This window comes from Bos javanicus, chromosome 7, assembly GCF_032452875.1.
Source record: "Bos javanicus breed banteng chromosome 7, ARS-OSU_banteng_1.0, whole genome shotgun sequence".
Classification (NCBI taxonomy): Eukaryota; Metazoa; Chordata; class Mammalia; order Artiodactyla; family Bovidae; genus Bos; species Bos javanicus.
This window is the reverse complement of record NC_083874.1, coordinates 38,262,533-38,289,689: the sequence shown is the minus strand read 5'-3', so window position 1 is coordinate 38,289,689 and position 27,157 is coordinate 38,262,533. Positions and strand designations below refer to the sequence as shown.

Below are 27,157 nucleotides of genomic sequence, written 5' to 3'. Positions count from 1 at the left end.
AAAGCTCAACATTCAGAAAACTAAGATCATGGCATCCAGTCCCATCACTTCATGGGAAATAGATGGGGAAACAGTGGAAACAGTGTCAGGCTTTATTTTGGGGGGCTCCAAAATCACTGCAGATGGTGACTGCAGCCATGAAATTAAAAGACGCTTACTCCTTGGAAGGAAAGTTATGACCAACCTAGATAGCATATTCAAAAGCAGAGACATTACTTTGCCAACAAAGGTCCGTCTAGTCAAGGCTATGGTTTTTCCTGTGGTCATGTATGCATGTGAGAGTTGGACTGTGAAGAAGGCTGAGTGCCAAAGAATTGATGCTTTTGAACTGTGGTGTTGGAGAAGACTCTTGAGAGTCCCTTGGACTGCAAGGAGATCCAACCAGTCCGTTCTGAAGGAGATCAGCCCTGGGATTTCTTTGGAAGGAATGCTGCTAAAGCTGAAACTCTAGTACTTTGGCCACCTCATGCGAAGAGTTGACTCATTGGAAAAGACTCTGATGCTGGGAGGGATTGGGGACAGGAGGAGAAGGGGACGACAGAGGATGAGATGGCTGGATGGCATCACTGACTCGATGGACGTGAGTCTGGGTGAACCAACCGGGATTTGGTGATGGACAGGGATGCCTGGCGTGCTGCGATTCATGGGGTCGCAAAGAGTCGGACACGACTGAGCGACTGAACTGAACTGAAAAATGCAACTGAGATGCAAACAAAGATTTGTGCAGTATGTGGAGAAGGTGATGTGACTAATCAAATGTGTAAAAAATGGATTTCTAAGTTTTGCACTGGAGATTTCTCACTGGGCAATGCTCCACAGTTGAGCAGACCAGTTGAAGGGGATAGCAATTAAATCAAGATATAGAGAACAGTCAACATTAGACCATGCAGGAGACAGCTGACATGATGAAAAGTGGATAATATATAATACTGTGGAATAGAAAAGATCATAGAACAAGTGAAATGAACCCCCACCAACCACACCAAAGACCAGTCTTCATCCGAAGAAGGTAATGTTGTGTATACTGTGCTATTGGAAGGGGATCCTCTACTATGAGCTAATTCTGGAAAACAAAACAATTAATTCCAACAGGCACTACCCCCAGTTGGACCAACTGAAAGCAGCGCTTGACAAAAAATGACCAGAACTAGTCAACAGAAACCACGTTATCTTCCATCAGGATAAAAGCAAGACTACATTGCATGTTTCTTTGATAACCAGACAAAAACTGTTACAGCTTAGCTGGGAAGTTCTGATTCATCCACTGTATTCACCCGACAAGGCACCTTTGGATTTCTATTTATTTCAGTCTTTACAAAATTCTCCTAATGGAAAAAATTTCAATTCTCTGGAAGACTGTAAAAAGTACCTGGTACAGTTCTTTGCTCAAAAAGATAAAAAGTTTGGTAAGGTAGGATTATAAAGTTGCCTGAAAAATGTCAGAACGAAGTAGAACAAAACGGTAAATGTGTTGTTCAATAATTCTTGGTGAAAATGTGTCTTTTATTTTTACTTTAAAACCATAGGAACTCTTTGGCCAACTCAATAACTTTAGGGAATTCCTCGGAGAAAAGCCTCTTGATGAAAGTGAAAGAGGAGAGTGAAAAAGTTGGCTTAAAGCTCAACATTCAGAAAACGAAGATCATGGCAGCTGGTCCCATCTCTTCATGGGAAATAGATGGGGCAACAGTGGAAACAGTGTCAGACTTTGTTTTTTTGGGCTCCAAAATCACTGCAGATGGTGACTGCAGCCATGAAATTAAAAGACGCTTACTCCTTGGAAGGAAAATTATGACCAACCTAGATAGTATATTCAAAAGCAGAGCTATTACTTTGCCAACAAAGGTCTGTCTTGTCAAGGCTATGGTTTTTCCAGTGGTCATGTATGGAAATGAGAGTTGGACTGTGAAGAAAGCTGAGCGCTGAAGAATTGATGCTTTTGAACTGTGGTGTTGGAGAAGACTCTTGAGAGTCCCTTGGACTGCAAGGAGATCCAACCAGTCCATTCTAAAGGATACCAGTCCTGGGTGTTCATTGGAAGGACTGATGCTAAAGCTGCAACTCCAGTACTTTGGCCACCTCATGAGAAGAGTTGACTCATTGGAAAAGACCCTGATGCTGGGAGGGATTGGAGGCAGGAGAAGGGGACGACAGAGGATGAGATGGCTGGATGGCATCACTGACTCAATGGACATGAGTTTGAGCAAACTCCGGGAGATAGTGAAGGACAAGGAAGCCTGGTGTGCTGCAGCCCATGGGGTTGCAAAGAGTCGGGACATGAATGAGCGACTGAAGAACAACAAATACATTTGAATGCTATACAGAAATTTTCTGGGGCTTCCCTGGTGGCTCAGTGGTAAAGAATACGTCTGCCAATGCAAGAGACGGGTTCGATCCCTGATGTGAGAAGATTCCACATGCCATGGAGCAACTAAGCCCATATACCACAACTACTGAAGCCCGGGCACTCTAGGGCCTGTGTTTCACAACAAGGAAGCCATCACAACGAGGAGCCCGTGTAGCACAACTAAAGAGTAACTCTCCGTATCTAGAGAAAAGCCTATGTAGCAAGGAAGACCCAGGACAGCCAAAATTAATTAATAAATTTAAAAAAACATTGACTCTCTGAAGTCAAACTTACAAAGTTATAAAGGGCCTAACACAAAGTTACAACTCAAAAGCAGCTGCTATATTATTATTCACTGTGTTTCTTTGCAAAGGTATTATTTCAATTATTTTAAGAATTAATATGGCAGCACAGGCACTTAACCTCCATTTAACACTATGTTTAGAGAAATATTTCAAATTCAAAATAACTGACCTAAAAATATTTAAATAGAAACACAATTCCAATGCTATTATGTAATTTACATAGTATTATAACTTATTAAGATTCCCTGGTAGCTCAGCTGGTAAAGAATCTGCCTGCAATGTGGGAAACCTGGGTTTGATCCCTGGGTTGGGAAGATCCCCTGGAGAAGGGAAAGGCTACTCACTCCAATATTCTGGCCTGGAGAATTCCATTCAGTCGTAAAGAGTCGAACATGACTGAGCGACTTTCACTTTCTGCTGCTGCTGCTGCTGTCACTTCAGTCATGTCCGACTCTGTGTGACCCCATAGACGGCAGCCCCCCAGGCTCCCCTGTCCCTGGGATTCTCCAGGCAAGAACACTGGAGCGGGTTGCCATTTCCTTCTCCAATGCATGAAAGTGAAAAGTGAAAGTGAAATCGCTCAGTCGTATCCAACCCTCAGCAACCCCATGGACTGTAGCTTTCCAGGCTCCTCCGTCCATGGGATTTTCCAGGCAAGAGTACTGGAGTGGCGTGCCACTGCCTTTCACTTTCTAGAACTTATTAAAAATGAGTGTCCTCTCTGAGGGATAAACTACTCCCAAAGAGACTGTGAAAGACAGAGGGACCAAATGACTTGCCCATGACTATGAGATAAGTAGGGTAACAAGATAAATAGCTATACTATTCTGTGCATATGTAATTCACTAATACTTTGGCCACCTGATGAGAAGAGCTGACTCATTTGAAAAGACCCTGATGCTGGGAAAGATTGAGGGCAGGAGGAGAAGGGGACGACAGAGGATGAGATGGTTGGATGGCATCACCAATTCAGTGGACATGGATTTGGGTGAACTCCGGGAGTCTGTGATGGACAAGGAGGCCTGGTGTGCTGCGGTTCACGGGGTCACAAAGAGTTGGACACGACTGAGTGACTGAACTGAACTGAACTCAGAGTGACTAAATTTAAAGTCTTAATCCTTCATATACATTTGCTTATAATTAAATGAGGAATTAAATACACTGCCAGTCAGCATAACAGAAATGTACGGGCTTAACTCCTGCTATGCTCTTAAACCACCTGTGAGACTCTGAAGAGTTACTCTACCTCTCTTAGTTGGCAGTTTGTTTCTCTGCCTGTGAAGTAGGAGAATACCTCCAATTTTGTAGGAGGCTGAACAACTCTAATACTATTTTTAATTCAGTACAAGAAATCAAAAATAAATTATAGCTATTTTTAGTCAGTGATTACAATTCTTCTACCTTATGAGAATTGTGATTTCCTTTCCCATTATCAACCAGAACTGTAAAGGAAATGTTCAACTCTAGAATAGAAAGTAAAATAGTACTTTAAGCATCTGCTTTACTCCCACCTTGCTCACAGCTACATAGTCAAATAAATGTTTGTGTGTATTCTAGTTGTCAAAGCTCTTTTAACATCCATTTGATCATATGAATCTCAAAAACCACCAGGTGAGGTAGGCAGCACAGTTTTTATTATCCCATATTTACAGCAGACCAGGAAAGAGAGACAAAGAGTGATCCTGTCAGAAGTGTAGAGAGCTTTAACAAAAGGTGGGGATTAGAAGTCAGCATCGTCTGATCCCTACTTCACCATACCAATCACAGAACAAAGGAGTGAACTGGAGTCCTTAAGTCTCCTCTCACCAATCCTCTCTACAGTGCAGATGGCAGTCAGAGCTACGTCTATTAACTTTCACTGAGAAAAAAAGGGGATCTGGGACCCATGTAGCAAAAAAAAATCTAGCAAAGAGTAGTTAGATAAACGATTTCTGGCAGCATTACAATTTTAACCTACAGCAAGCTGAGGCAAAAGACTAAAGATTATTGTGTACAACTTAATTGTTATGAGTAAGAAATGACCTCTTGTTTATTGGCTAAGTATCAGAAACAAAAGATCAAAGAGAAAGTCATTGACAATAGATCAAAGAAAATCACTGAAGTCTTGGAAAAGGACAGCAGAAAAGCAGGGAACTGGTCCACTGAAAGCTGGAAAGTAGAGCAGCTGCTAGGCTAGTCATGGAAACAGGTGTATTGAGGACCACACAGTAATTAAGGCTGAGGCTAGGAGACTATCAGTGGAAGCCCCGCCTGGATGTAGCATGAAGCTGCTCACAAAGGGCAGCCTGCTCACAAGGTAGAACAGAAACATGCAGGCCAAGGCATTCCTGCTTAGCCCAGACCTTTGGCTTTATGCCATAAAAATTCTCAAACCCACAATAAAACAGGTTTGATAACAGCACAGAAGACAGGCCTGAAAGGGTGCAGCCCTCTACAACCCCAAAAGGCTAGAACGAGAGAGGAGAGCTATACTCTCTGGCCTGATGCAAGAAAAGAAAATGGCATGTATGCCATTATGTCTGTACGTTATACTGGAACTGAATGATTTAAACATTAGTTTGGAGATATCCTTGAACTCTTAATCTGGAGAATTTCGTAACACTGACAAGAAGCATTTTTGCTACAATAGAAAACTTAGTGCCAAAACATTACAGCATAAATCACTTCATTTTTCACAGTCTTTCTGTCCACAAATTTTTCTTTCACTGTTTGAGAAGCTATTATGTCCCCACGATTCCCATTCATCATTATACCATGTAACTATTGGGTACGACCTGGGGCTTATTTCCCCTCTGACTTCTGCTTTAGTCTATGCCTTTTACGGATTTGCTTCTGCTTCAGAAGAAGCAGATCAACGGTTCTCAATCCTAGCCAGACCCTCATACCCACCCACAGGCCTGGAGACTCTGATTCAATATACACAAAGTGAGGTTTTTGGCATCTAGTTGTGCATCTGATGAACAGCCAAGGTTGAAAACAAACCATATAGCTAGCTAGTATTTTATTGTAATTACAGGCCTGAGTGAGTTTGTTTTGGTGGGGGAGAACAGGTAAGAAAAATTTTTTAAAAAGGTATTCTGACACCAGCAAGAGGTAACTGACTATACAATTCCAATGTAAAGTCACACAAGAAAAAGGAAGTGTTTTTCTGATACTCCAAGTAGGAGAAAATGAAAATGTATATTCTTTCTATTTTAAATCTCATAGTGACAATGAGGCAGATATCAATTACTATCTGTTTTAGGTGTAGAATCTGAGGCTCAGAAATGGGAAGTGAGCTGGTAAATGCCAAACAGAGCCATGTCTGTGCTCTGTTCAATTGCCCATACTCTTTTCACTAGATCACAACACAGAAAAACAAATAAAAACATGAGCCTTTAGTATCTGTAACTATACTCAACCTCAACACAATCAGTGACCTTACTCTCTCATTCAATAAGGGGATTCTGCTCATAAACTCTCACCAGGTAATGTTCCTCACAACACCTTTACATCATAATTCAACTAACAGAAGATGCCTCAGTCTCTTCAAAAAAGACATCTGTTCTCCTTACTGTACTTCTTTATCTGAGTCAAAATTAGTCAATACTGTTAAGAGAAATTAATCAATACTGTAAGGAGACAAGTCACTAACGGATAGTACTAAACTTGAGTCAGCTCAAGTTTAAAACAAAGATGCCCTCAGAAAACACAGTAAAACAATTTGTATAGCTTTCTGCAATTTAAAAAAAGGGGCAATAAAACTGGCATGGAGAAAACATAAATAAATAAATAAAAGGCAAATTTTACCCAATCTAACTTTATATGTCCCCATGTACCTTAAAAAAAAAAAAAAAAAAAAAGCAATGTTTTTTGCCATACCTAAGTGATTTCCTCAAGATAACAAGAAGACTAGAATATGTGGCCTTCTATTCTAGTGTCTTTTCCCTAAGGCTATGCTGTCTTTCCAGTCTTAATACCCTACAACACCAGCCCTCTCATACAATGGAGAGACCCAGGATGCATGAATTTTGGTACAAGCTGTGATGATCTACAAACCTCATGTCTTGATTATTTTGAAGCAAATCCCCAGATATATTTTCCTTCATGATACTTCAGTATGTATCTCTAAAGGAACGTTTAATTAACATTTATTATCTATTAATAGACTATTCTAAAGAACAGAAATAGACAGCCCAAACACAGGTGAACTGGCTTCCTTCCCCCTTGCCCTCCTCCACATGTGACACCAACTGTTTCCCCCTGTAACAACACATTTTACATTTACTGGTTCAGGTGATCTCTCCCTCTGGACTTCTCAAAATCCTTGTGCTGAAACTCCATCCAAAAAGTAGTTTCAATTGTGTTCCTCAGAGAGTGTATCTTGAAGAGTCCCTCAGGGTCTGCCCAAGAGAGGAAGAAGAAAATATGCCTTTTCTCCATCCCAAATTAAAGCAGCGCCATCTTTTTTCTGTTCTATACTGATGTTCTGGATGAGATTCCATTTCAAACATATGATATTGATTATATGAGGAAATTTTTTTAAACGACATAAATTAACTTATTTACAAACAGACTCAGGGCCTTACATAACGAATTTATGGTTATGGGGATTGTGGAATAGACCAACTGGAACTTTGGAATTCACATGTAAACATTATTATATTTAAAATAAACAGGGAACTCTCTGGCTGTCCAGTGGTTAGGACTCCGTGCTCTCATTGTGGAGGGCCCAGGGTTCAATCCCTGGTGTGGGAACTAAGATCCCACAAGCTGTGTGATGTGGCCAAGAAAAAAAAAAGAAAGAAAATAGATAACCAACAAGGATGTATAGCCCAAGGAATTCTGATCAGTACTCTGTAATAGTCTAAATGAGCTGAATCACAACATGTTAATCTAACTGTACTCCAATATAAAATAAAAATTCTAAAAAAAACCTAGTTATTAAAATATTTTTACACTAAAAAAAGTAATAGTGTGCACCACCATTATTTAAAAACAAAAACAAAATGGAGTGAATAATATATGCATTTGCTTATATATGTATAAAATATCTCAAAGGATAACACATAAGAACTGATAAACTGATTTACCAGGGACAGAAACTGGCTGATTTAAATACTTTTCACTATAAATCTTTTATAGCATATAAGGTTGTAAAATGCCATTTTCAAGCAGGAAACAAAAAAGAATGGCTCTAAAATCTTAACTGAAACAAATAATTTATTTAGAAGGCATCATGAGAGAGAGAGGAAAATCTGGGCATTGGTATAAAGAGTTTCCTCTCACCATAGTCAATGTGAGTACACAATCTATCTCTGAATTAAAAAAAGAAAGGAAATCTGAAAGGCAGATTCTCAGGATGCCCAGGATTCAATCATAAGCTCACAGACTTTGCACAATTACTAAATTACTGTAGTTCCTTTTAGCCTTTACTCAAGCTTGTTCCTCTGCCTAAAATGGTCTTTTAGTTCCCTTCCCCCCTATAAAAAGAATGAAATAATGCTATCTGCAGCAACATGAAAGGACCCAGAGATTATCTTACTAGTGAAGCCAAAAAAACAATCCTATCATATACATGTGGGATCTAAAAAACTGATACAAATGAACTTATTTACAAAACAGAAATAGACTCACAGACACAGAAAACAAATTTATGATTACCAAAGGGGAAAGAGAAGTGGAGATAAAGTAGGAGTTTGGAATTAAAATATACACACTACTATGTCTAAAATAAATAACCAACAAGGACCTGTTGTACAGCACATGGAACCATGTTGTAATAACCTATAATGGAAAAGTATCTAAAAAAAGAATACATGTATAACTGAGTCACTCTGCTGTACACATTAAACTAACACAACAGTGTAACCATATTTCAATAAAAAATTTAAAAAGAAAAAAGATACACATTCAAGAAAAAGAAAATTCATTTCTCCCACTCTCACCACTACCCTCCCAATCTCTTTTATGTCCAGTTAACTCTTACTTAATCTTTGGATTCCCAGTCTCCACATTCTCAGGGAAAACTCCCTAAGTAAGCACCAAACTATATCAAGTCTTCCTGGGATGCAAGCTCCAAGTTCCCTATACTTTTCCTCTCCCCCTCCCCCTTTCTTTCTTTGTGAGGGCGGAGGTGGGGATCGCACAGTGTGGCTTGTAGGATCTTAGCTCCTGGACTAAGGATCAAACCCAGGCCCCTGGGAATGACAGAGTCCGAACCACTGGACTGCTAGGGAATTCCCTACTTCCCTTCCTAATCCTCAGTTTAACTGTAGTTACATAGGTATTGTGAAGTATCCAGTTTAATGTTAGCCTCCCACACAGTACTCAAAGGAGGATCACTATATTCCCAGTACTTAAAACAGTGTCTGGCACATTGTTAATGCTCAATATTTGTTGAATAATGAATGAATAAATGAAAGATAAAAAAATAACTTAATGAGATATTGTAAAAGTTTGTATCTTTCATTTTACTCCCTGCAACATAAAGCAGCTTTAAGTCCTACTTACATGTAAGTGGGAAAACAACAGCTGCATGCACAGAGGTGCAAAGTACCTGCTAAAGTGTCACACTCATTTAAAAACCACAGCCAATGGGCATTTTCTCCTTTGGCTGCCAGTAGTCTACTTGGAATATTCCAGAAATTTAACTAGTCCCCTTCAGTAGTGTATGGTATGATTCCCACACAGAATCAGAAATAAAAATACAAAGATCTGTTGAGAAAAGAAAGCTACAGCATGTGCTAAGAGGACCCTGATACAAACTGGAAGGAACCAGAAAACAAGTTTCACAGTTTATCCATGTAGATTCTCAATGCTAAACCTGTTGCATTTATGAAAATGATGTATCTGAAGTTTCTGGTGAACAAATAGGATCAAACACCAACTCAAATGATGAAGAGCCCACAGGTCTTAAATCTACTGAAGTTAAGTAAATATGCTGAGCTAATCGGTGACCCACATAGCTTGAAAACCCAATGTTTGTGGATCAGTATTTGACTCTTTAAAGAAAAACTTTGACCCTTTAGAAATTGGGACCAACGTGAATCTTTGGTTTAGAGGAAAAAACATTTCTGAAAACCTTCAACCATGTGCCAAGACCTTTTACATGTAATATAATGGAATCATAAAAAATGCTAATAGGTGGGGTATTAACCTCCATTTTACTACTGAGAAACCCAAAACAGAAAATTTCCAATGGGACATCATTAATTGTTGAGCTCAATTCTGACTGATTCCCAAAGTTTGGGTACCTACCATCTTGCTCTCTGCAAAAAGTCTGGGCTTGGACTCTGAACTAAGATCTAGAGTTAAAAGAAAAACCTGAGCATATCACCAGAGGCAGATTTTTGAAAACCAAATTTTTTTTTTAATTTTTCTAAGTTAGTATAAACTCTTTCAACACAATCCTTTTAGATTTATACTGTACTAATCAGGAAAAGTAATGATAAAACCTATTTTAAACATATCAAATAAAATGTAGACAGTATTCAAAATTTGCAATCATAAAATTTAAAAGAACAATTTAGTTTTTAACACTTCAATTTTGAAACACTGTTTGAAGAAACTAAAATGAAGAAAAAGTAGAATTTTCTAATTTGAATGTTCACATCACAAATAAGCTTTACTGTAAAATGCAGACAGGATGTATCACTTGCCATTCTAGAGATATTTTTAGAATTTTACCTTGTGTATTATTATTTTAAGTGACATACAAAATATCCTTTTCCATGTGGTTTAAATACTACTATGTATCATAGACAAAGCTTTAACACTATTTGCCCTTCCAAGAATAACCTCTGAATAAGACTTTAAATACTATTTCCAATAACGTAAATGCAATTCAAATTATCTTTCTACTGACCACAGAAAATTAACCCTCGTTTTTTGTGATCACATAGTTGATGACACAGCCCCAAAACAAAATCAATGAAGTAATAAATACGTACAATCTATACTTTGGTGAGTTAAAAGATAGTAACAGTTTTGGCCAGTAGTATTTGAATGTATAACAATTTCCTACAACTGATTCAGTCTCTGACAAGACCCTACTTATTTTAATTCACATCTCTAAAATATACATCTAGATTTAATCTCTTTCCTCTCTGAGGATCAAGAATGAGAAATGACTTAGATATTTCTCTAACAGAATATTCATTCTTTCCTCCTAAAAATATTTGTTGCTTACCTACTTATGAGAAACTGTAGCAGGGCTCAAAGATACAAAATAAAGACAACACAATCCCAAGCTTGAAGTTGTAAGTTTACTGGGGGGATACAGGACAGAACAATAATCAAAACATATATGAAAAATGCTGTAACAGTATTATGGGAACACAGAACTTTTTATCCACCTTTCTGAAAACCAAGGAAGAGTATTAAGAGAGTAAGAAGAAATGCTAACCAAGTAACAATATGAGTATCAGACTACCTATAACATCTTTCCCATTAACCAGCAAAGTTGTATCTGTAGTTAATTTAACTAATGAATTAGTTTTAATTCATTAAAACTTAAAATATGAGATGTGTTTATGAACAATATTTTGACATAACACACCAGAATTTGTAAACAAGTATGGTCCTTACAAGACCATTTAAAATAGTTCTCAGGATAACTTACACAGGAGAGTGATAACTTTTTCTGTTAACGTCCAAATAGTAAATATTTCATACAGTCTTTTTCCCAACTACTCAGTTCTTCCATTATAGTACAAAAGTAGCCACAGACAACACATAAAAAACCCAAGTTTCAGCAGAACTTTTTGGTTACTGAAATTTTAATTTTGTATCATTTTAACACGGTACATAATATTTTCTTTTTGATTTGATTTGATCCCATTCAAAAACAAAAAAACTATTCTTGGCTGGTGGGCTGTTACAAAGACAGGTGGTAGACAGATTTATCTGTAGTAAAAAACTACTAACAAGTCAACTCTACATACCACATGATAAAACTCTTTCATATTAATTACAAATTACATGCAGAACCTAAACTACTATCTATCAGTTTAACTTCTTCACCAGATTCCATTCTTACTTGATTTTCCCTAATAAAAGCAAGGTCTGGGGACCTTCTCCAGTGGTCCAGTGGTTAAGACTCCCCTCTTCCACTGCAGGGGGTACAGGTTCGATCCCTGGTCAGGGAACTAGGATCCCACATGTCGTAAGGTGTTGCCAAAAAGAGAAAAACGAGGCCCAACAATGAATACAAAAAATAAACTCCCAAAAAACTGCACAAAGGCTGTAACGGTCAAATATGTCTCGAATGGCAACGTTAAAGGCCAGTCCCTCCACAAAAATAACAACTCAACAGGAGAAAGAAAAACTACCACAAACAACTACACAACCATCCTGAACAACTAAAAAGGCCTGCAACAATCAAGCAAAACATTAATCAAGAAAAGGGGCGAGGCTGCCAGCTTTTTATACTCAGTACCTGTGGGACACCCAAGTAGACAATGGGTGCCCCCAAGGCTAGGACAGGTCTGGCCTTAGCAGATGTGGGCTGTGTGGGAGTATGCACATGGAGGCTGGGCCAGGGTCTGAGCTGCTTCCATAGTTCCCACACTGCAATTACTCTGGTCCTGGTACCAGACTTCACTGGATCTGAGCTGGTAGATACACACCGGTAGTTTTGTAAATGCAGTGCCTGAGGGACACCAGGGCCTACAATCAGCATTCCCACAGTTGAATCAGGGATGAGGACAGTGCCAGCAACAGTGTACTTTGTGAGCTTACACAATAGGTTTTAGGTGACACCACAAAGCACACTCCCCAGTGGACAGCTCCAGCAGAGGAATACTCAGTGGCTCCTCTACCAATGGGAATGCTCCAATCCCATCTACCTCACAGCACAGCTCAGAAACTGAGGGCTTCTACTCCTACAACTATGGGCTTCCCTGATAGCTCAGTTGGTAAAGAATCCGCCTGCAACGCAGGAGACCCCAGTCAATTCCTGGGTTGGGAAGATTTGCTGGAGAAGGGATAGGGTACCCACTCCAGTATTCCTGGGCTTCCTGTGGCTCAGATGGTAAAGAATCTGACTGCAATGTGGGAGACCTGGATTTGATCCCTGGGTTGGGAAGATACCCTGGAGAAAGGAAAGGCTACCCACTCCAGTATTCTGGCCTGGAGAATTCCATGGACTGTAAAGTCCAGGTGGTCACAAAGAGTCGGACACGACCGAGTGACTTTCACTTTCGCTCCTACAACTAAGGAGCAGACTCTGCCCATAACAGGGCTATGACAACCACAGAGCAAAGAGGTGGCCACGCTCAACTTCCAGTGCAGGCTCTGGTCACAACACAAGGTACACCCCTTTATCAAGGGGATAAAAGTCAGCACACACTGAGGAAAGAGGTAGCAGGCATCCATACTAAAAACAGCCCTCACACCAAAAATGTTAAAACTTGGAGACTACAAGGGATGCTCCCACATAAAAAGACCCCTCGAAGACCACAGCAAAAAACTGTTTTTCATAAACTCATAGAGTAAGAAATATAAGTAAAATAGAAAAGCAAAGTTACCACTACCAATTATAAGATCAAGAGAATTCCCCTGAAAGAACAAACCATGAAACAAATCTCTTCAGTTTAACAGACACCAAGTTCAAAAAGGAAGCAATGAAAGTAATCAAGGAATTAAGAAAGGCTATCAATAGAAATGTGGACTACTGTAAAAAGAAACTAGAAACTAGAAAGGGAAGCCAAGAAAAATTAGGAAACTCATTTGCTGAGACAAAACCCAAGCTACAGGCAATAAATAGCAGGTTAAATAATGCAGAAGAATGAACATGTGATCTGGAAGACAGAATAATGGAAATTATCCAATCAGACTATCAGGCAGAAAGCCAAATGGAAAAAAGAAAACTGAAAGCAATACAAGAAACCTATGCGATATATATATATATATATATAAAATATAGTGTGCCAATCTACACATAATAGGGATTCCAGAAAGAGAAGAAACAAATCAAATATGTATTTGAAGAAATTATAGCTAAACATTTCCCAAACCTCACGAATGAAACAGATAATCCAGGTAAGGAAGCATTAACGGGTCCCAAACAAGTTGAATCCAAAACAGACCTATACCAAGACATATTATAATTAAAATAACAAAAGTTAAAGAGAGTATGGATTCTTCTCCAAGGCAGCAAGAGGAAAACAAAAGTTAACTACAAGAGAAACCCTGTAAGGCTATCAGCTGATTCTCTACAGAAATGCTGCAGAGGCCAGAAGTGGCAAGATACAATCAAGGTACTGATAGGGAGAAATTTGCAACCTAGAATACTCTACCCAACAAGATTATCATTTAGAATATAAGGAGAGAGAAAGAATTTCTCACACAAGCAAAAACTGAAAGAATACAATACTAAACCTATTCTAAAAGAAATACTGAAGTCTTCTCTAAATAAAAAAGGAAAAAAAATCAAGCAGCTATAATAGAGAGAAAATCACAATTCTCAAGTAAATTATTTAAATAAGCCAGTATACAAATTAAAAGAAAAAATAAAATTTTCTGAAAGTTACAATCAATATGAACAACAACAACAAAAAAGAACAGCAAAATAAACACAAAGATGGAAAAGAGGACATCAAAATCAGAAAATGTGGATGAAAGTAAAAACAAAAAGAGAACACAAGCATAACACAAAAGAAAATCATCAAACCACAAAAGGAAAAAGGAAAGAACAAAAAAGAAATACGAACTCAAAAGTAAAACAAGGATTAAGATGGCAATAAAAACATATCTATCAATAATTACTTTAAATGTCAATGAACTAAATGCTTCAATCAAAAGATATGGAGTAGGGAAAAGCAGTCCAGTGGCTGGGACTCTGCCATGGGCACAAGTTTGATCCCTGGTCAGGAAACTAAGGTCCCACAAGCCACTAGTGCAGCCAGAAAGAGGAGAGAGAGAGAGAGACCCACTTTAGGGCAAAGAGAACACACAGACTGAAAGAGAGGGGATGGAAAAAAATGGAATGCATGACAACAAAGCAAGGCTGTCAATATTCATATCAGATAAAACAAAGGCCACAAAGAAAATGATAGAAGGATCAACACAAGGAGGGGGTATTACACCCATCAGCATGCGGCCAATATAGGAACACCCAAACACATTAAACAAATAGTAACAGACAGAGAGAAACTGATGGGAATATAATATTAGGATACTTTAATGTCCCATTTAGATCAACAGATGGATCTTCTGGACAGAAAATCAATAAGGCAAGAGATCCTAAATGATACAATAGAACAGTTAAAACTTACTTGATATTTTCAGGAAATTACATCCAAAAAAAAAAAAAACCCCCACCAGAATACACGTTCTTTTCAAGTACATATTGAACATTCTCTACAGCACAAAACAAGCCTCAACAAATTTAAGAATACAGAAATTATTTCAAGCATCTTTTCTGACCACAACGGCATAAAAAGTACAAATCAATCACAGAAAAAGAGAGGAAAAAAAAGATTACACGGAGACTAACCAACATGTTCCTACAAAACTAATGGGTCAACAATGAAATCAAAGAGAAAATTTTAAAAAATACTTTGAGATAAATGAAAATGAAAACAAAGCAACACAACATCTATGGTATGTAGGAAAAGCAGTTCTTAAGAGAGAAGTTCACAGTAATACAGGCCTTCCTCAAAAAACAAGAAAAATATCAAATAAACAACGTAAGCTACCGTCTAAAAGAATCAGAAAAAAGAACCAACAAACAAAACCTAAAAGTCAATAGAAAGAAAGAGATAATAAAGATCAGGTAGGAAATGAAAGAGATTTTCAAAACAATAGGGGGAAAAAAAAATCAATGAAGCCAATAGCTAGTTCTTTGAAAGGGTAAACAAAATTGACAAACCTCTAGCCAGGCTCACCGAGAAAGGACCCAAATGAAATAAGAAATGAAAAAAGAAAAATAACAATTGATACTGAAGAAATGCAAAAGGTCATAAGACAACACTATGAACAATTGTACGTGAAAAAAATTCAACAACCTCTAAGTTTCTAGAAACTTACAACCCACAAAACCGAATCCAGAAGATATACATAATTTAAACAGACCAATCACTAGAAGTGAAATAGAATCAGTAATTTTTAAAAAAATCTGAAAACCTCTCTACAAACAGTACAGAATCAGATGGCTTTCACAGTTCAATTCTAACAACCATACAAAGAACTTATACCAATTCTTCTCAAACCTCTTCCAAAAGACTTAAGAGGGAAAACTCCCAGACATTCTATGAGGCCACCATAACCCTAATATTAAAACTAGACAAAGACACTACCAAAAAAGAAATCCACAGGCCAATACCTTTGATGAATATTAATGCACAATTCTCAGTAAAATACTAGCAAATTGAATCTAACAACACCTTGAAATGATCATACACCATGGACTTCCGATTCAAGACGGCGGAGTAGAAAGACATGCGCTCATCTCCTCCTGTGAAAACACCAAAATTGCAAAATTGCAACTAGCTCCTCCTCCACAGGAGGATGCTGGAACCACCAAAAAAAGATACCCCTTGTCCAAAGACAAAGATGATGCCACAGTGAGATTGTAGGTGGGGCACAATCACGATAAAATCAAATCCCATATCCACCGGATGGGGGACAAACAAATAGGAGAACAGTAATAGCAAAGTTATCCAACTGCTGTGAAGGTTCTGAACCTCACATCAGACTTCCCAACCTGGAGATCCGACAAAAGGACTGGGAACCCCCATGGAATCTGGCTTTGAAGGACAGCGGGATTTGATTATAGGACTTCCACAGGACTGGGGGAAACAGAGACTCCAGTCTTGGAGCACACCAACAAGGTCTTCTGCACACCAAGATCCAGAGGAAAGGAGCAGTGACCCCACAGGAGACTGAACCAAAAATACCTGCTAGTGCTGGAGCATCTCCTGTGAAGTGCGGGTCAGCGGGGGCTCACCACAGGACGGAGACACTGGCAGCATTAGGCCAGGAAGGTCCCCCTTGGCGTAAACCCTCTTGGAGTTCACCAGTTAATTCTACCGCACAATTGCACTCATCTCACATGCTAGTAAAGTAATGCTCAAATTCTCCAAGCCAGGCTTCAGCAATATGTGAACTGTGAACTTCCTGATGTTCAAGCTGGTTTTAGAAAAGGCAGAGGAACCAGAGATCAAATTGCTAACATCCGCTGGATCATGGAAAAAGCAAGAGAGTTCCGGAAAAACATCTATTTCTGCTTTATTGACTATGCCAAAGCCTTTGACTGTGTGGATCACAATAAACTGTGGAAAATTCTGAAAGAGATGGGAATACCAAACTACCTGACCTGCCTCTTGAGAGATTTGTATGCAGGTCAGGAAGCAACAGTTAGAACTGGACATGGAACAACAGACTGGTTCCAAATAGGAAAAGGAGTACGTCAAGGCTGTAGATTGTCACCCTGTTTATTTAACTTATATGCAGAGTACATCATGAGAAACGCTGGACTGGAAGAAACACAAGCTGGAATCAAGATTGCCGGGAGAAATATCAATAACCTCATATAAGCAGATGACACCACCCTTATGGCAGAAAGGGAAGAGGAACTCAAAAGCCTCTTGATGAAAGTGAAAGTGGAGAGTGAAAAAGTTGGCTTAAAGCTCAACATTCAAAAAACGAAGATCATGGCATCCGGTCCCATCACTTCATGGGAAATAGATGGGGAAACAGTGGAAACAGTGTCAGACTTTATTTTTCTGGGCTCCAAAATCACTGTAGATGGTGACTGCAGCCATGAAATTAAAAGACACTTACTCCTTGGAAGGAAAGTTATGATCAACCTAGACAGCATTCAAAAGCAGAGACATTACTTTGCCAACAAAGGTTTGTCTAGTCAAGGCTATGGTTTTTCCTGTGGTCATGTATGGATGTGAGAGTTGGACTGTGAAGAAGGCTGAGCGCCAAAGAATTGATGCTTTTGAACTGTGGTGTTGGAGAAGACTCTTGAGAGTCCCTTGGACTGCAAGGAGATCCAACCAGTCCATTCTGAAGGAGATCAGCCCTGGGATTTCTTTGGAAGGAATGATGCTAAAGCTGAAACTCCAGTACTTTGGCCACCTCATGCGAAGAGTTGACTCACTGGAAGAGATTCTGATGCTGGGAGGGATTGGAGGCAGGAGGAGAAGGGGACGACAGAGGATGAGATGGCTGGATGGCATCACTGACTTGATGGATGTGAGTCTGAGTGAACTCCGGGAGTTGGTGATGGACAGGGAGGCCTGGCGTGCTGCGATTCACGGGGTCGCAAAGAGTCGGACACGACTGAGTGACTGATCTGATCTGATCTGATAGAGCCCAGGGCTGAGTTGCCTCAGGCCAAACAACTACCCATCAGCAATCCACCCATCAGCAGATAATGTTAAAGCTTTACTGAGTGAGGTTCTGCGCACCAGTTTTTCCCATCACCCATCCCTCCCATCAGGAAGCATACACCAGTCTCTCAGCCTATCCATCAGAGGGCAGACAGAAGAAGCAAGAAGAAGCACAGTCCCACAGAAAAAAAAAAAATTTTTATTTTTGTTACAGAAAATTAGACTACAGAAAACTAATCACGATGAAAAACAGAAAGTTATGTCCCAGATGAAGGGACAAGATAAAACTCCAGAAAAACAACTAAATGGAGATAGGCAACCTTCCAGAAAAAGAATTCAGAATAAAGATAGTGAAGATGATCCGGGATGTTGGGAAAACAATGGAGAAGAAATGCTTATTAAAGACCTAGAAGAACTAAAGAACAAACAAACAGAGATGAATAATACACTAGAAGGAATCCATGGCAGAATAACTGAGACAGAAGAATCGATAAATGATCTGGAGGACAGAATGGTGGAAATAACTGCCAAAGAACAGAATATAGAAAACACAATGAAGAGAAATGAAGACAACCTAAGAAACCTCTGGGACAACATTACATGCATGAACATTTGCATTATAGGGGTCCCAGGAGGAGAAAAGAGACAGAAAGGACCTGAGAAAATATTTGAAGAGATAAGAGCTGAAAACTTTCTTAACATGGGAAAGGAAACAGTGAACCAAGTCCAGGAAGCACAGAGTCCCAGGAAGGATAAACCCAAGGAGGAACACACTGAGACACATAGTACTCAAACTGACAAAAATTAAAGACAAAGATAAAACCAAGAATACTCTATGCAGCGAGACTTTTATTCAGATTCAATGGGAAAAATCAAAAGCTTTTCAGACAATCAAAAATTAAGAGAATTCAGCACCACCAAACCAGCTTTACAACAAATACTCAAAGAGCTTCTCTAGGCAGGAAACACAAGAGAAGGAAAAGACCTACAGAAAGTAAACCCAAAACAATTAAGAAAACAGTAACAGATCATACACATCAATAATTAACTTAAATGTAAATGGATTAAATGCACCAATCAAAAGACACAGACTGGCTGAGCAGATGAAAACATGTGCATGTACTTACTTCCACTTACCACATCTGCTTGACTCCGGCCCGCCCCCCCCCGCCCTCAAGTTGTATGTAATTATTTTATATTGTTAAGTTAATGTTCCCATTATGGCTTACAACTGTAATTATCTTTTATTTTTGCCTGGCTATTGATTGAGAAAACTGATGAACATCTTTTACTATTGTGATTGTGTAACTATTACTCAATACTATTGTATCATGATTGGTTTGGTGTGTGTCGTGTATGACTCTTGCGACCCCATGGACTGGAGCCCACCAGGTTCCTCTGGCCAGAGGATTTTCCAGGCAAGAATACTGGAGTGGGTTGCCATTTCCTTCTCCAGGGGATCTTCCTGACCCAGGGGTTGAATCCAGGTCTCCTACATTGCAGAGATTCTTTACTAACTGAACTACAGACCCCACATAGTGTATCATGATTGGTCAACAGAAAAATTATAGAATTCTCTATCACCAAAACTACCATTTAATAGAAAAACCTGTAATCACTTTTTAAAATCCAGATGCGTTATCAGAATTACCTTCCAATTTTTGAAAAATACAAATGCCCAGGTATTGCTTTATTCTCTCCAGAGGTCCAGATATGCTTCTAACGGGCAGTCATGTTTAAAAATAACTGGACTGTGGGTTGCCATTTCCTTTTCCAGGGATCTTCCCAGCCCACAGACTGAACCTGGGTCTCCTATATTGCGGACGGATTCTTTACCTTCTGAGCCACCAGGGAAGCTCTAACCTATTAACCACTTTTACTCGGAAGTGCAAGATTGGTGGGTTATCATCCAGTTAATGTACAAGTAAGGTGAATTCCATGGACAGAGGAGGGTGACAGGCTACAGTCCTTGGGGTTGCACAGAGTCGGACATGGCTGAAGGGACTTAGCACACACAAAGGGTTACTATAAAGTAGGACTCATTTGTGTAAGTAGTTCATGGCATTACATTTCGTCGTCACAGCTTAAATTATTTCAGTGATGGGGACTGATGTGACGTCAGATTTTCTGATGTGTGGGTCTTTAAATAGTCTTCATGATCCTTTACAGCAGCTTAGCTCATTTCTTTTACCTGTTCTAATACTGTTGACACTTTTGCCATTTATAAGGTAATAGAAACCATTAAAGCAAAATAAATTATTATAAAAAAAACTGGACTATATGATGATCTTTTATTACTTTTATCTAGTTTGTTTCACTCTATTTCATATTCAGTGTTTCCATTTCATTTAGTTTATATTTTCCAATTTCTCCATCTCTTTTTTTGATATTCTTTCTCAAGCCTGTATCGGCATAGCAGCAAAGCTTTTGTATAATATACATAAATAATATGTATAATATATAAATTTTAGAAAACTTAATTTTTGCCTAAAAAGTTTGACATTTTGATTCCACTTGTTTGACTTAGTATGAATAGAATGCTAGATTTCTAATTTAAAAAAACAGATATGCAACAAGCAACAAAGTATTGTATAGCACAGGGAATTGTAGTCAGTATCTTGTAATAACCTATAATAGAAAATAATTTCAAAAAATACATGTGTATAACTGAATCACCCTGCTGTGCACCTGAAACACTGTAAGTCAATTATACTTCAATAAAATAATATATATTTTAAAACAACTAAAAGAAAAAAATAAAAGGCTACAAAAAAAAAAAGACCATACACCATGATGAAGCTGGATTCATCTCAGGGTCACAAGGATGGTTCAACATATACCAATCAGTAACTGTTACACTTCACATCAACAAAAGAAAAAACAAAAACCATTTCAACATCATTTCAGCAGATGCAAAGAAAGCATCTGACAAAACTCAACTTTCATTCATGATAAAAACTCTTACCAAAGTGGGAATAGAGGGCATATTAGGTTGGTGCAAAAGTAACTGCAGTTTTGTATTGCTGAACTTAGCTGTTTGATATTGGAATACACTCAAATAAATGTGGTTGTGTTATATATCACTTTAATGTGCATTTCTCGCCTTATTTTTTTTGCTAATGACTTATTACTTGCTATTTATTTTAGACTAGGGAAACAATGTTAGACATAAAGCAAATTCAAGCAATTTTCTTATTCAAGTTTAAAATGGGCCGGAAAGCAGCTGAGACAACTCGCAGCATCAACAATGCATCTGGCCCAGGAAGTGCTAACAACATACAATGCACTGGTGGTTCAAGAAGTTTTGCAAAGGAGACAAGAGCCCTCAAGAGGAGGAGAGCAGGGGCTGACCACTGGAAGCTGACAACGACTAGCTGAAAGAATCATCGAAGCTGATCCTCTTACAACTATACAAGAAGTTGACAAAGAACTCAATGTTGACCATTCTATGGTCATTTAGTATCTGAAGCAAACTGGAAAGGTGAAAAACCTCAGTAAATAAGTGCCTCATGAGCTGAATGAAAATAAAATCGTCATTTTGAAATGTCATCTTCTCTTATTGTATACAACAACAACAAATCATTCATTTCTCAATCAGGTTGTGACATATGACAAAAAGTAGATTTTATATGCAACTTGGAGACGACCAGCTTTGTGGCTGGACCGAGAAGAGGCTCCAAAGACCTTCCCAAAGCCAAAAACTTCCACCAAAAAAAGGTCATGGTCATTGCTTGGTGGTCTGCTGCCTGTCTGAACCACTACAGCTTTCTAAATCCCGGAGAAACATTACATCTGAGAAGTACGCTCAGCAAATCGAGATGCACCGAAAACTGACACGCACGCAGTGGGCATTGGTCAACAATATGGGCCCAACTCTTCACAAAAACGCCTGACCGCACATCACATAATCAACGCTTTCAAAGTTGAATGAATTGGGTTACAAAGTTTTGTCTCATCCACCATATTCACCTGACCTCTTGCCAACCGACTACCACTTCCTGAAGTATCTCGACAACTTTTTGCAAGGAAAATGCTTCCACAACTATCAGGCAGCAGAAAATGCTTTCAAGAGTTCTCTGAATCCCAAAGCACAAATTTTTATGCTACAGGAATAAACAAATGTATTCCTCTTAACATCTTACCTTAATATAGCACATACATTAGAACTGATGAGTCTATGTGCTCAGTTGCTTAGTCTTGTTCAACTCTTTGTTCCATGGACTGGAGCCCACCAGGCTCCTCTGCCCATGGAATTTTCAGGCAAGAATACTGGAGTAGACTGCCATTTCCTATGCCAATTGATGAGCCGATACTGAATTATTATTAGTTACATTAGGGTTTATACTAGAATTTACTCTTTGTATTGTACATTATGTGGGATTTTACAGTTTATGATGAGGTACATGAGGATTCTTTGTCTTTTCCACTCAATTTTTCTGTAAACCTAAAATTGCTCAAAAAACAAAACCTAATAATTGTTTAGAAGGGCTAAGAAAGTGGGGAGCAGTAAGTTCACACTGAAAATTGCAACAAAAAAATGTAAAAGAAAAATGAAAAGTTGTAAACTGTAAGGCAAAATTTCTCCCTTGGAAATCTTCAAATATGAATAAAAATCACTCCCAAACACCAAAAATTTTAAAAAAACTTATTTCTTGTTGGCAAAAATGTGTTGATTGTAATGGTTCTTATTTTGATTAATAAAGATGTGTTTGAGCCTAGTTATGACTGGAGAAGGAAATGGCAACCCACTCCAGTACTCTTGCCTGGAAAATTCCATGAACAGAGGAGCCTGGTAGGCTAGGTAAGGCTATACAGTCCATGGGGTCACAAAGAGTCGGACACAACTGAGCGACTTCACTTTCACTTGTTTTCATGATTTAAAATTCATGGTTCAAAACCGCAATTACTTTTTCACCAACCTAATATCTCAACATAATAAAATAAACTAATAAGTCATTTTATTTATCAACAAAATAAAAGTCATTTATGCCAAACCCACAGCCAAGACAATATTCAACACAGAAAAACTGAAAGCCTTCCTGTGAAAATTTGGAACAAAACAAGGATGTCCACTCTCAACACTTGTATTCAAGTGTTGGAAGTCCCAGCCACAGCAATCAGACAAGGAAAAGAAGTAAAAAGTTTGCAAACTAGAAGGGAAGAGGTAAAATTGTCATTATATATAGATTGACATAATACTATACTATTACAGAAAACATGAAAGATTCAACACAAAAACTACTAGAACTAATAAACGAATTCAGCACGGTAGCAGGCTATAAGATTAACACATAAAGGTCAGTTGCATTTCTTTACACTATCAATGAAATATCAGAAAGGGAATGTAAAAAAAATAAATAAATAAAAATAATGGAAGCAACCTAGATGTCCACCAGATGAATGGATAAGAAAGCTGTGGTACATATACACAATGGAGTATTACTCAGCCATTAAAAAGAATACATTTGAATCCGTTCTAATGAGGTGGATGAAACTGGAGCCTATTATACAGAGTGAAGTAAGCCAGAAAGAAAACCACCAATACAGTATAATAATGCATATATATGGAATTTAGAAAGATGGTAACAATAACCCTGTATACGAGACAGCAAAAGAGACACTGATGTACAGAACAGTCTTTTGGACTCTGTGGGAGAGGGAGAGGGTGGGATGATTTGGGAGAATGGCATTGAAACATGTATAATATCATAGCATTGAAACATGTATAATATCATATATGAAACGAGTCGCCAGTCCAGGTTGGATGCACAATACTGGATGCTTGGGGCTGGTGCACTGGGACGACCCAGAGGGATGGTATGGGGAGGGAGGAGGGAGGAGGGTTCAGGATGGGGAACACGTGTATACCTGTGGCAGATTCATGTTGATACATGGCAAAACCAATATAATATTGTAAAGTTTAAAAATAAAATTAAAAAAAAAATCCTTTTAAATTAAATCCAAAAATATTCTTAGGAATAAACCTAACCAAGGAGGTAACTGAAAACTATAAAATATTAATAAAACTGAAGATAATTCAAAGAAATGGAAAGATATCCCATTCTACTAGATTGGAAGAACACTGTTAAAATGGCCATACCAAAGGTATCTACAGATTTGATGTGGTCCCCATCAAATTACCCATGACATTTTTCAAGGAAACAGAATAATCTTAAATTTTATATGGAACTATTAAAGACCCAGAAATGCCAAAGCAATCCTGAGGAAAAAGAATAAAGCAAGAGGCGTTACCCTCCCAGACTTCAGATGATAATACTATAAACTGAAATCACTCAGTCGTGTCTGACTCTTTTGTCACCCCATGGGCTGTAGCCCACCAGGCTTCTCTGTCCATGGAATTTCCCAGGCAAGAATACTTGAGTGGGTTGCTATTTCCTTCTCCATAAAGCTAATCAACAGCATGGTATTAGAACAAAAACAGACATCCTGATTAATGGAACAGAATAGAGAGCCCAGAAGTAGACCCACATACCTACGATCAATCTTTAACAAAGAGACAAGACTACACAATGGGAAAAGACAAGAGTCTCTTCCAGCAAGTGGTATTGGAAAAGTTGGACAGCCCCAGGCAAATCAATGAAGTCAGAAAACATCCTCACACCATACACAAAAATAAACTCAAAATAGCTTAAAGACTTAAATACAAGACATGACACCATAAAACTCTTAGAAGAAAACAAAAGCAAAACATTTTCTCTGACATAAATCATATCAATGTTTTCTTAGGTCAGTCTCCCAAAGCAATAAAAATAAAAGCAAAAACAAACAAAAGGGGCCTAATCAAACTTACAAGCTTTTGTATAGCAAAGAAAACCATAAACAAAACAAAAAGATAACCCACAAACTGGGAGAAATTATTTGCAAATGATGTGACTGACAAGGACTTAATTTCCAAAATATACAAACAGTTCATACAACTCAAGAACAACAACAACAAAAAAAACAACCTAATCAAAAAATGGGCTGAAGACCTAAATAATCATTTCTCCAAACACATACAAATGGTCAACAGGCACATGAAAAGATGCTCAACATTGCTAATTATCAGAGAAATGCAAATCAAAACTACAATGAGGTACCACCTCACACCAGTCAGAATGGCCAACATTAAAGTCTACAAACAACAAATGCTAGAAAGGGTGTGGAGAAAAGCAAACCCTTGTATACTGCTGGTATGAAAATAAACTGGTACAGCCACTATGTTAAACAGTATGGAGATTTCTCAAAAAACTAAAAATAGAGTTGCCATATGATCCAGCATTCGCACTCCTGGGCATATACCCAGAGAAAACTTCAATTAGAAAACATATATGCACCCCTATGTTCATAGCAGCACTATTTACAACAGCAAACACATGGAAGTGACCTAACTGTCCATTGATAGAAGAATGGGCAAAGGTGCAGGATACATAGCTGTAAAAAAGAAAGAAACAATGCCATTTACAGCAATATGGATGGACCTAGATATTATCATACTAAGTAAAATAGACAGGAAAGAGAACAGGAAATACCATATGATGTCACCTACATGTGGAATCTACAATATGACACAAATGAACGTACCTATGCAAGAGAAACAGACTCACAGACAGAAACAGACTTGTGGCTGCAGGGGAAGAGGGGGCATGGACTGGGAATTTAGGATGAGCAGACACAAACTATCACATAGAGAATGGATAAACAACAAGGTACTATTGTACAGCACAAGGAACTATATTCAATATCCTGTAATAAACCATAATGGAAAAGAATATGAAAAACAATGTATATACATGTGTAAATGTAATTGAATCACCTGGTTGTACAGTATAAATTAACACAATAATGCTAACTGCCCAAGCAATATGTCTGCCTTCAATATGAGTTCAGGTGGATGGGCACTCCCCAATATTTCTGCCACCAGTTTTTATGACCCCCCCCCACACCCCTGCCTCCCAAAGAGACCCTCCAAGACTAGCAGGATCAATTAGAGAACTGAAGTTACCAGGGCCTAGAGAGAAAGCAATTAGTTATTATTTAAAGGGTAGAGATGTTGGGGATAATCAAAGTTTTCACTCCAGTTAACAGTAATGGTTACATAGCAATATGGATGTAATTTACACCACCAAATTGCATACACCAAATTGCATATTTATTGCAAAATAATAAATACTTCCACAACAACAAAAAAGGGTAACCATCCAAAACAATTCAATGTAACACATCATGTTAATAGAACAAAGGAGAGAATTCCCTGGCAGTCCAATGGTCAGGACTCAGCGCTTTCACTGCTGAGGTCCCAAGTTCAATCCCTGATCAGGGAACTAAGATCCCGTAAGCTGCTAAGAGTGGCCAAAAGAGAAAAACAGCAAAGAAAAGAACACACAGTTACCATTATATATACACACAGAAAAACCATCTAACAAAATCCAACACCCTTTCATGATTTTAAAAAAAAAAAAATGAACTAAGAATAGAAGGGAATTTCCTTAACTTAATTCAGGATATTTATGAGAAACCCACAGTTAACATCATATTCCACGGCAAATCAAAGACTAAAAGCTTTTCCCTTAAGATCAGAACAAGACCAAAATATTTTCACAACTCCTTTTAACACTGTGTACTGTAAGTTCTGGCCAGAATAATAAAGCAAGGAAAGAAAAAAAGGGCATCTAAATTAGAAAGGCAGAAGTAAAACTACCTCTATTTGCAGATGACATAATCCTATACACAGAAAATCCCTTATAATTCACACACACAACACAAACACACATATAGGCACATAGAATACTAGAATAAATTCAGCAAAGTTGCAGGATATAATATTACCTCAACTATTACCTTTGTTTCTATACAGGAGCAATGAACATTAAAGTAAGAAACTGGAAAAAATTTCACTTTACAATAGCATCCAAAGAATAACAGTGAAAGACGTGTACACTGAAAACTACAAAAGACTGCTGAAAAGAAATTAAAGACCTTAAATAAATGAAAAGACATCAATGTTCACTGATCAGAATTTTTAATTTTGTTACTATGGCAATACTTTCCAAAGTAATCCATATATTCTATTCACTCCCTATGAAAATTCCAAAGGACATTTTTGGAGAAATGGACAAGCCAATTCTCTAATTCACATGGAACTGCAAGTAAACAAAATAGCCGAAATAATATTGGAAAAG

At 38.2% G+C, this 27,157-nt stretch overlaps 1 protein-coding gene across 10 annotated transcripts in view; it reads right to left on the bottom strand.

Annotated features, from left to right (window-relative positions):
* The window catches only part of NSD1 (nuclear receptor binding SET domain protein 1), a 153,510-nt gene that overhangs the window by 100,193 nt on the left and 26,160 nt on the right, over positions 1-27,157 (bottom strand). The window contains exon 2 of one of the 10 annotated variants that reach the window (XM_061423062.1): positions 6,914-7,034. The exons of 8 other annotated variants lie outside the window; for them this stretch is intronic. The gene's annotated coding sequence lies outside the window, so the exon portion shown is untranslated. The remainder of the gene's footprint in view (positions 1-6,913; positions 7,035-27,157) is intronic. One more of the 10 variants, XM_061423063.1, reaches the window with a different exon arrangement.